Below are 10,254 nucleotides of genomic sequence, written 5' to 3'. Positions count from 1 at the left end.
AAATGCAGCACAGGTATGGAATGGATGCATAGTATACTTGACGACACCGAGGTAAAGCAGTGGACTACTGTACCATACTGCTATATATATACTGGTGGTCACAGCAACATTCTGCACTGTCCCCTCCTACTATATACTGCGCACAACTAAAATGCAGCACAGGTATGGATGCATAGTATACTTGACGACACAGAGGTAGAGCAGTGGACTACTGTACCGTACTGCTATATATATACTGGTGGTCACAGCAACATTCTGCACTGTCCCACCCTACTATATACTGCGCACAACTAAAATGCAGCACAGGTATGGATGCATAGTATACTTGACGACACAGAGGTAGAGCAGTGGACTACTGTACAGTACTGCTACATATATACTGGTGGTCACAGCAACAATCTGCACTGTCCTCTCATACTATATACTGCGCACAACTAAAATGCAGCACAGGTATGGAATGGATGCATAGTATACTTGACGACACCGAGGTAAAGCAGTGGACTACTGTACCATACTGCTATATATATACTGGTGGTCACAGCAACATTCTGCACTGTCCCCTCCTACTATATACTGCGCACAACTAAAATGCAGCACAGGTATGGATGCATAGTATACTTGACGACACAGAGGTAGAGCAGTGGACTACTGTACCGTACTGCTATATATATACTGGTGGTCACAGCAACATTCTGCACTGTCCCCTCCTACTATATACTGCGCACAACTAAAATGCAGCACAGGTATGGAATGGATGCATAGTTTACTTGATGACACAGAGGTAGAGCAGTGGACTATTGTACCGTATTGCTATATATATATACTGGTGGTCACAGCAACATTCTGCACTGTCCCCTCCTACTATATACTGCGCACAACTAAAATGCAGCACAGGTATGGAATGGATGCATAGTATACTTGACGACACAGAGGTAGAGCAGTGGACTACTGTACCGTACTGCTATATATATACTGGTAGTCACAGCAACATTCTGTACTGTCCCCTCCTACTATATACTGCGCACAACTAAAATGCAGCACAGGTATGGAATGGATGCATAGTATACTTGACGACACAGAGGTAGAGCAGTGGACTACTGTACCGTACTGCTATATATATATACTGGTGGTCACAGCAACATTCTGCACTGTCCCCTCCTACTATATACTGTGCACAACTAAAATGCAGCACAGGTATGGATGCATAGTATACTTGACGACACAGAGGTAAAGCAGTGGACTACTGTACAGTACTGCTATATATATACTGGTGGTCACAGCAGCATATCTGCACTCTCCTCTCATACTATATACTGCGCACAACTAAAATGCAGCACAGGTATGGAATGGATGCATAGTATACTTGACGACACCGAGGTAGAGCAGTGGACTACTGTACCATACTGCTATATATATACTGGTGGTCACAGCAACATTCTGCACTGTCCTCTCCTACTATATACTGCGCACAACTAAAATGCAGCACAGGTATGGATGCATAGTATACTTGACGACACAGAGGTAGAGCAGTGGACTACTGTACCGTACTGCTATATATATACTGGTGGTCACAGCAGCATATCTGCACTGTCCTCTCATACTATATACTGCGCACAACTAAAATGCAGCACAGGTATGGAATGGATGCATAGTATACTTGACGACACCGAGGTAGAGCAGTGGACTACTGTACCATACTGCTATATATATACTGGTGGTCACAGCAACATTCTGCACTGTCCCCTCCTACTATATACTGCGCACAACTAAAATGCAGCACAGGTATGGAATGGATGCATAGTTTACTTGATGACACAGAGGTAGAGCAGTGGACTACTGTACCGTATTGCTATATATATATACTGGTGGTCACAGCAACATTCTGCACTGTCCCCTCCTACTATATACTGCGCACAACTAAAATGCAGCACAGGTATGGAATGGATGCATAGTATACTTGACGACACAGAGGTAGAGCAGTGGACTACTGTACCGTACTGCTACATATATACTGGTAGTCACAGCAACATTCTGTACTGTCCCCTCCTACTATATACTATGCACAACTAAAATGCAGCACAGGTATGGATGCATAGTATACTTGACGACACAGAGGTAGAGCAGTGGACTACTGTACAGTACTGCTACATATATACTGATGGTCACAGCAACAATCTGCACTGTCCTCTCCTACTATATACTGCGCACAACTAAAATGCAGCACAGGTATGGAATGGATGCATAGTATACTTGACGACACCGAGGTAGAGCAGTGGACCACTGTACCATACTGCTATATATATACTGGTGGTCACAGCAACATTCTGCACTGTCCCCTCCTACTATATACTGCGCACAACTAAAATGCAGCACAGGTATGGATGCACAGTATACTTGACGACACAGAGGTAGAGCAGTGGACTACTGTACCGTACTGCTATATATATACTGGTGGTCACAGCAACATTCTGCGCTGTCCCCTCCTACTATATACTGCGCACAACTAAAATGCAGCACAGGTATGGAATGGATGCATAGTTTACTTGATGACGCAGAGGTAGAGCAGTGGACTACTGTACGGTATTGCTATATATATATATACTGGTGGTCACAGCAACATTCTGCACTGTCCCCTCCTACTATATACTGCGCACAACTAAAATGCAGCACAGGTATGGAATGGATGCATAGTATACTTGACGACACCGAGGTAAAGCAGTGGACTACTGTACCATACTGCTATATATATACTGGTGGTCACAGCAACATTCTGCACTGTCTCCTCCTACTATATACTGCGCACAACTAAAATGCAGCACAGGTATGGATGCATAGTATACTTGACGACACAGAGGTAGAGCAGTGGACTACTGTACCGTACTGCTACATATATACTGGTAGTCACAGCAACATTCTGTACTGTCCCCTCCTACTATATACTATGCACAACTAAAATGCAGCACAGGTATGGATGCATAGTATACTTGACGACACAGAGGTAGAGCAGTGGACTACTGTACAGTACTGCTACATATATACTGATGGTCACAGCAACAATCTGCACTGTCCTCTCATACTATATACTGCGCACAACTAAAATGCAGCACAGGTATGGAATGGATGCATAGTATACTTGACGACACCGAGGTAGAGCAGTGGACTACTGTACCATACTGCTATATATATACTGGTGGTCACAGCAACATTCTGCACTGTCCCCTCCTACTATATACTGCGCACAACTAAAATGCAGCACAGGTATGGATGCATAGTATACTTGACGACACAGAGGTAGAGCAGTGGACTACTGTACCGTACTGCTATATATATACTGGTGGTCACAGCAACATTCTGCGCTGTCCCCTCCTACTATATACTGCGCACAACTAAAATGCAGCACAGGTATGGAATGGATGCATAGTTTACTTGATGACGCAGAGGTAGAGCAGTGGACTACTGTACCGTATTGCTATATATATATACTGGTGGTCACAGCAACATTCTGCACTGTCCCCTCCTACTATATACTGCGCACAACTAAAATGCAGCACAGGTATGGAATGGATGCATAGTATACTTGACGACACAGAGGTAGAGCAGTGGACTACTGTACCGTACTGCTAAATATATACTGGTAGTCACAGCAACATTCTGTACTGTCCCCTCCTACTATATACTGCGCACAACTAAAATGCAGCACAGGTATGGAATGGATGCATAGTATACTTGACGACACAGAGGTAGAGCAGTGGACTACTGTACCGTACTGCTATATATATATATACTGGTGGTCACAGCAACATTCTGCACTGTCCCCTCCTACTATATACTGTGCACAACTAAAATGCAGCACAGGTATGGATGCATAGTATACTTGACGACACAGAGGTAGAGCAGTGGACTACTGTACAGTACTGCTATATATATACTGGTGGTCACAGCAACATTCTGCACTGTCCTCTCATACTATATACTGCGCACAACTAAAATGCAGCACAGGTATGGAATGGATGCATAGTATACTTGACGACACCGAGGTAGAGCAGTGGACTACTGTACCATACTGCTATATATATACTGGTGGTCACAGCAACATTCTGCACTGTCCCCTCCTACTATATACTGCGCACAACTAAAATGCACCACAGGTATGGATGGATAGTATACTTGACGACACAGAGGTAGAGCAGTGGACTACTGTACCGTACTGCTATATATATACTGGTGGTCAGCAAAATTCTGCACTGTTCTCCTACTATATACTACAATGCAGCACAGATATGGAGCGTTTTTCAGGCAGAGGACGTAGATATTTTCAGCACACTGAGCACAGATATTTGCAGCACACTGAGCACAGAAACTGAGAGAATGCTGCATGTCCTCTCGCTATCATATCCAATGCACGAGTGAAAATGGCGGTGACGCGCGGCTCCTTATATAGAATACGAATCTCACGAGAATCCGACAGCGGGATGATGACGTTTGGGCGCGCTCGGGTTAACCGAGCAAGGCGGGAAGATCCGAGTCTGCCTCGGAACCGTGTAAAATGGGTGAAGTTCGGGGGGGTTCGGATACTGAGGAACTGAACCCGCTCATCACTAATCATTTCGCAAAACTACACCCCCCGAGCAGAGTACTAATGATGGAGAGGATGGGGGCACCCGGAGCATGCAAAAGAGCCTCGGCGGGCACCCCGTGCGACAGCACGGCTAACCCACCGCAAGAAAGGCCCTGATTATTTTCCATATGAATTAAATACTTTACACATTTCATAAAGTCTGAAAAAATATATATAAAAATGAATAAATCTGATTATTAAATAATTCATATACAAGGTTAGGAAAATAAGAATTTACTCACCGGTAATTCTATTTCTCGTAGTCCGTAGTGGATGCTGGGAACTCCGTAAGGACCATGGGAATAGACGGGCTCCGCAGGAGACTGGGCACTCTAAGAAAGAATTAGGACTACTGGTGTGCACTGGCTCCTCCCTCTATGCCCCTCCTCCAGACCTCAGTTAGGGAAACTGTGCCCGGAAGAGCTGACACAATAAGGAAAGGATTTGGAATCCCGGGTAAGACTCATACCAGCCACACCAATCACACCGTACAACTCGTGATACTATACCCAGTTAACAGTATGAATAATAACTGAGCCTCACCAACAGATGGCTCATAACAATAACCCTTTAGTTAGGCAATAACTATATACAAGTATTGCAGACAATCCGCACTTGGGATGGGCGCCCAGCATCCACTACGGACTACGAGAAATAGAATTACCAGTGAGTAAATTCTTATTTTCTCTGACGTCCTAGTGGATGCTGGGAACTCCGTAAGGACCATGGGGATTATACCAAAGCTCCCAAATGGGCGGGAGAGTGCGGATGACTCTGCAGCACCGAATGAGCAAACTCAAGGTCCTCCTCAGCCAGGGTATCAAACTTGTAGAATTTTGCAAACGTGTTTGATCCCGAACAGGTAGCAGCTCGGCAAAGTTGTAAAGCCGAGACCCCTCGGGCAGCCGCCCAAGAAGAGCCCACCTTCCTCGTGGAATGGGCCTTTACTGATTTAGGATGCGGCAGTCCAGCCGCAGAATGTGCAAGTTGAATCGTGGAGCAGATCCAGCGAGCAATAGTCTGCCTAGAAGCAGGAGCACCCAGCTTGTTGGGTGCATGCAGGATAAACAGCGAGTCAGTTTTTCTGACTCTAGCCGTCCTGGAAACATAGATTTTCAGGACCCGGACTACGTCCAGCAACTTGGAGGCCTCCAAGTCCCGAGTAGCCGCAGGCACCACAATAGGTTGGTTCAAATGAAACGCTGATACCACCTTAGGGAGGAATTGGGGACGCGTCCTCAATTCTGCTCTGTCCATATGGAAGATCAGATAGGGGCTTTTACAGGACAAAGCCGCCAATTCTGACACCCGCCTAGCCGAAGCCAAGGTCAAAAGCTTGACCAATTTCCACGTGAGATATTTTAATTCCACGGTCTGAAGTGGCTCAAACCAATGTGATTTTAGGAAATCCAACACAACATTGAGATCCCAAGGTGCCACTGGGGGCCCAAAAGGGGGCTGAATATGCAGCACTCCCTTAACAAACATCTGAACTTCAGGCAGTGAAGCCAGTTCTTTTTGAAAGAAAATAGACAGGGCCGAAATCTGGACTTTAATGGAACCCAATTTTAGGCCCATAGTCACTCCTGACTGTAGGAAGTGCAGAAATCGACCCAGCTGAAATTCTTCTGTGGGGGCCTTCATAGCCTCACACCAAGCAACATATTTCCGCCATATGCGGTGATAATGCTTTGCTGTCACATCTTTCCTAGCTTTTATCAGCGTAGGAATGACTTCAACCGGAATGCCCTTTTCCATCAGGGTCCGGCGTTCAACCGCCATGCCGTCAAACGCAGCCGCGGAAAGTCTTGGAACAGACAGGGCCCCTGCTGTAGCAGGTCCTGTCTGAGAGGCAGAGGCCAAGGGTCCTCTGAGATGATTTCTTGCAGTTCCGGGTACCAAGTCCTTCTTGGCCAATCCGGAACGATGAGTATAGTTCTTACTCCTCTCTTTCTTATTATCCTCAGCACCTTTGGTATGAGAGGAAGAGGAGGGAACACATAAACCGACTGGTACACCCACGGTGTCACTAGAGCGTCCACAGCTATCGCCTGAGGGTCCCTTGACCTGGCGCAATATCTTTTTAGCTTTTTGTTTAGGCGGGACGCCATCATGTCCACCTGTGGCCTTTCCCAACGGTTTACAATCAGTTGGAAGACTTCTGGATGAAGTCCCCACTCTCCCGGGTGGAGGTCGTGCCTGATGAGGAAGTCTGCTTCCCAGTTGTCCACTCCCGGAATGAACACTGCTGACAGTGCTATCACGTGAATCCTTGTGGCTTCTGCCATCGCCATCCTGCTTCTTGTGCCGCCCTGTCGGTTTACATGGGCGACCGCCGTGATGTTGTCTGACTGAATCAGCACCGGCTGGCTTTGAAGCAGGGGTCTTGCCTGACTTAGGGCATTGTAAATGGCCCTTAGTTCCAGAATATTTATGTGTAGGGAAGCCTCCTGACTCGACCATTGTCCTTGGAAGTTTCTTCCCTGAGTGACTGCCCCCCAACCTCGGAGGCTTGCATCCGTGGTCACCAGGACCCAGTCCTGTATGCCGAATCTGCGGCCCTCTAGAAGATGAGCACTCTGCAGCCACCACAGCAGAGACACCCTGGCCCTCGGGGACAGGGTGATCAGCTGATGCATCTGAAGATGCGATCTGGACCACTTGTCTAACAGATCCCACTGAAAGATCCTTGCATGGAACCTGCCGAATGGAATTGCCTCGTAAGAAGCTACCATCTTTCCCAGGACTCGCGTGCAGTGATGCACCGACACCTGTTTTGGTTTCAGGAGGTCTCTGACCAGAGATGACAACTCCTTGGCCTTCTCCTCCGGGAGAAACACCTTCTTCTGTTCTGTGTCCAGAATCATACCCAGGAACAGCAGACGCGTCGTAGGAACCAGCTGCGACTTTGGAATATTCAGAATCCAGCCGTGCTGTTGAAGTACTTCCTGAGATAGTGCTACTCCGACCAACAACTGTTCCCTGGACCTCGCCTTTATAAGGAGATCGTCCAAGTATGGGATAATTATAACTCCCTTCTTTCGAAGGAGTATCATCATTTCGGCCATTACCTTGGTAAATACCCTCGGTGCCGTGGACAGACCAAACGGCAACGTCTGGAATTGGTAATGGCAGTCTTGTACCACAAAACGGAGGTACACCTGGTGAGGTGGGTAAATGGGGACATGCAGGTACGCATCCTTGATGTCCAGTGATACCATGTAATCCCCTTCTTCCAGGCTTGCAATAACCGCCCTGAGCGATTCCATTTTGAACTTGAACCTTCTTATATAAGTGTTCAAGGATTTTAAATTTAGAATGGGTCTCACCGAACCGTCTGGTTTCGGAACCACAAACATTGTGGAATAGTAACCCCGTCCCTGTTGAAGGAGGGGAACTTTTATTATCACCTGCTGGAGGAATAGCTTGTGAATTGCCGCCAGCACTACCTCCCTGTCCGGGGGAGTAGCTGGCAAGGCTGATTTGAGGTAACGGCGAGGGGGAGACGTCTCGAATTCCAGCTTGTATCCCTGAGATACCACTTGAAGAACCCAGGGATCCACTTGTGAGCGAACCCACCGGTCGCTGAAGTTCCGGAGATGGGCCCCCACCGCACCTGGCTCCACCAGTGGAGCCCCAGCGTCATGCGGTGGATTTAGTAGAAGCAGGGGAGGATTTCTGTTCTTGGGAACTGGCTGTATGGTGCAGCTTTTTCCCTCAACCCCTGCCTCTGGGCAGAAAGGACGCGCCTTTAACCCGCTTGTCTTTCTGGGGCCGAAAGGACTGTACCTGATAATACGGTGCTTTCTTTGGCTGTGAGGGAACCTGGGGTAAAAATGTCGACTTCCCAGCTGTCGCTGTGGAAACGAGGTCCGAGAGACCATCCCCAAACAATTCCTCACCCTTGTAAGGCAAAACCTCCATGTGCCTTTTAGAATCCGCATCACCTGTCCACTGCCGAGTCCATAATACTCTCCTGGCAGAAATGGACATTGCATTTATTCTAGATGCCAGCCGGCAAATATCCCTCTGTGCATCTCTCATGTATAAGACTACGTCTTTAATATGCTCTATGGTTAGCAATATAGTGTCCCTGTCAAGGGAATCAATATTATCAGACAGGGAATCAGACCACGCTGCTGCAGCACTGCACATCCATGCTGAAGCAATAGCAGGTCTCAGTATCGTACCTGAGTGTGTATATACAGACTTCAGGATAGCCTCCTGCTTTCTATCCGCAGGCTCCTTTAAGGCGGCCGTATCCTGAGACGGTAGTACCACCTTTTTTGACAAGCGTGTGAGCGCTTTATCCACCCTCGGGGATGTCTCCCAACGTACCCTGTCCTCTGGCGGGAAAGGGTACGCCATTAGTAACTTTTTAGAAATCACTAGTTTTTTATCAGGGGATGCCCACGCTTCTTCACACACTTCATTTAACTCATCTGAAGGGGGAAAAACCACTGGTTGCTTTTTCTCCCCAAACATAATACCCTTTTTAGTGGTACCTGGGTTAATGTCAGAAAGGTGCAACACATTTTTCATTGCCGTAATCATGCAACGGATAGCCCTAGTGGAATGTACATTAGTCTCGTCGTCGTCGACACTGGAGTCAGACTCCGTGTCGACATCTGTGTCTGCCATCTGAGGTAGCGGGCGTTTTTGAGCCCCTGATGGCCTTTGAGACGCCTGGGCAGGCACTGGCTGAGAAGCCGGCTGTCCCACAGCTGTTATGTCATCGAACCTTTTATGTAAGGAGTTGACACTGTCGGTTAATACCTTCCACATATCCATCCACTCTGGTGTCGACCCCGCAGGGGGTGACATCACATTTATCGGCACCTGCTCCGCCTCCACATAAGCCTCCTCATCAAACATGTCGACACAGCCGTACCGACACACCGCACACACACAGGGAATGCTCTGACTGAGGACAGGACCCCACAAAGTCCTTTGGGGAGACAGAGAGAGAGTATGCCAGCACACACCACAGCGCTATATAAACAGGGATTTACACTACACAAAGTGATTTTCCCTATAGCAGCTATAATACACAGTATTGCGCCTAAATTTAGTGCCTCCCCTCTCTTTTTTACCCTATTGAGCCTGGAAACTGCAGGGCAGAGCCTGGGGAGCGTCCTTCCAGCGGAGCTGTGAAGAGGAAATGGCGCCAGTGTGCTGAGAGAGATAGCCCCGCCCCTTTTTCGGCGGGCTTCTCCCGCTCTTTTTATTAATACTATGGCAGGGGAATTTTACACATATATAGTTTATTAGACTATATAATGTGTTTTTTTGCCATTTTTAAGGTAATCTAATTGCAGCCCAGGGCGCCCCCCCCAGCGCCCTGCACCCATCAGTGACTGAAGTATGTGGTGTGCATGGGGAGCAATGGCGCACAGCTGCAGTGCTGTGCGCTACCTTAATGAAGACCGGAGTCTTCAGCCGCCGATTTTCTCCTCGGAATCTTCCGTCTTCTGGCTCTGCAAGGGGGACGGCGGCGCGGCTCCGGGACCGGACGACCGAGGCTGGGCCTGTGTTCGATCCCTCTGGAGCTAATGGTGTCCAGTAGCCTAGAAGCTCAAGCTAGCTGCAAGCAGGTAGGTTCGCTTCTCTCCCCTAAGTCCCTCGTAGCAGTGAGT

This window comes from Pseudophryne corroboree, chromosome 2, assembly GCF_028390025.1.
Source record: "Pseudophryne corroboree isolate aPseCor3 chromosome 2, aPseCor3.hap2, whole genome shotgun sequence".
In the NCBI taxonomy this organism is placed as follows: domain Eukaryota; kingdom Metazoa; phylum Chordata; class Amphibia; order Anura; family Myobatrachidae; genus Pseudophryne; species Pseudophryne corroboree.
This window is presented reverse-complemented; position numbering follows the sequence as displayed.